Source organism: Mus musculus, chromosome 3 (genome assembly GCF_000001635.26).
Source record: "Mus musculus strain C57BL/6J chromosome 3, GRCm38.p6 C57BL/6J".
Taxonomy (NCBI): Eukaryota; Metazoa; Chordata; class Mammalia; order Rodentia; family Muridae; genus Mus; species Mus musculus.
The window spans coordinates 5,652,643-5,654,279 of NC_000069.6; positions in this window are offsets into that span (position 1 = coordinate 5,652,643).

Here is a 1,637-nt window from a genome sequence, read left to right on the forward strand (position 1 = left end):
GTGAATTTGTTTTTGTCGTGGAATACTTTGGTTTCTCCATCTATGGTAATTGAGAGTTTGGCTGGGTATAGTAGCCTGGGCTGCAGTTTGTGTTCTCTTAGTGTCTGTATAACATCTGTCCAGGCTCTTCTGGCTTTCATAGTCTCTGGTGAAAAATCTGGTGTAATTCTGATAGGCTTGCCTTTATATGTTACTTGACCTTTTTCCCTTACTGCTTTTAGTATTCTATCTTTATTTAGTGCATTTGATGTTCTGATTATTATGTGTCGGGAGGAATTTCTTTTCTGGTCCAGTCTATTTGGAGTTCTGTAGGCTTCTTGTATGTTCATATGCATCTCATTCTTTAGATTTGGGAAGTTTTCTTCAATAATTTTGTTGAAGATGTTTGCTGGACCTTTGAGTTGAAAATCTTCATTCTCATCCACTCCTATTATCCGTACGTTTGGTCTTCTTATTGTGTCCTGGATTTCCTGGATATTTTGAGTTAGGATCTTTTTGCATTTTCCATTTTCTTTGATTGTTGTGCCGATGTTCTCTATGGAATCTTCTGCACCTGAGATTCTCTCTTCCATCTCTTGTATTCTGTTGCTGATGCTCAAATCTATGGTTCCAGATTTCTTTCCTAGGGTTTCTATCTCTAGTGTTGCCTCGCTTTGAGTTTTCTTTATTGTGTCTACTTCCCTTTTTAGGTCTAGTATGGTTTTGTTCATTTCCATCACCTGTTTGTATGTTTTTTCCTCTTTTTCTGTAAGGACTTCTACCTGTTTGATTGTGTTTTCCTGTTTTTCTTTAAGGACTTGTAACTCTTTAGCAGTGTTCTCCTGTATTTCTTTAAGTGATTTATTAAAGTCCTTCTTGATGTCCTCTACCATCATCATGAGATATGCTTTTAAATCTAGGTCTAGGTTCTCAGGTGTGTTGGGGTTCCCTGGACTGGGCGAAGTGGGTGTGCTGGGTTCTGGTGATGGTGAGTGGTCTTGGTTCCTGTTAGTAAGATTCCTCCGTTTACCTTTCGCCATCTGGTAATCTCTGGAGTTAGTAGTTATAGTTGACTCTGTTTAGAGATTGTTCTTCTGGTGATTCTGTTACCGTCTATCAGCAGACCTGGGAGACAGATTCTCTCCTCTGAGTTTCAGTGCTCAGAGCACTCTCTGCTGGCAAGCTCTCTTACAGGGAAGGTGCGCAGATATCTTGTATTTGGACCTCCTCCTGGCCGAAGAAGAAGGCCCAAAACAGGACCTTTCTCAGACAGTGTGTTGCTTTGGCAGTTCCCAGGTGGTACAGACTCTCACCTAAGCAGACTAAATTCCTAAGTTCCTTGGAGTCCTGGGACCAAGATGGTGACCGCTGCTGCTGTGGCTTAGGCCGCCTCCCCAGCCGGGTGGGCACCTGTCCTCCGGTCCGGAAGGTGGCCGGCTGTCCCCGGCCCACACAGGGTGCTGCCTCAGCGCCTCTGTGCTTCTGCCTGTTCCAGAAGCTGTCAGGTTCTCTGGCGCACCCTCTCACCTGTTCAGACTAATTTCCTAAGTTCGGCGGGTCTCGGACCAAGATGGCGACCGCTGCTGCTGTGGCTTAGGCCGCCTCCCCAGCCGGGCGGGCACCTGTCCTCCGGTCCGGACGGTGGCTGGCTGTCCCCG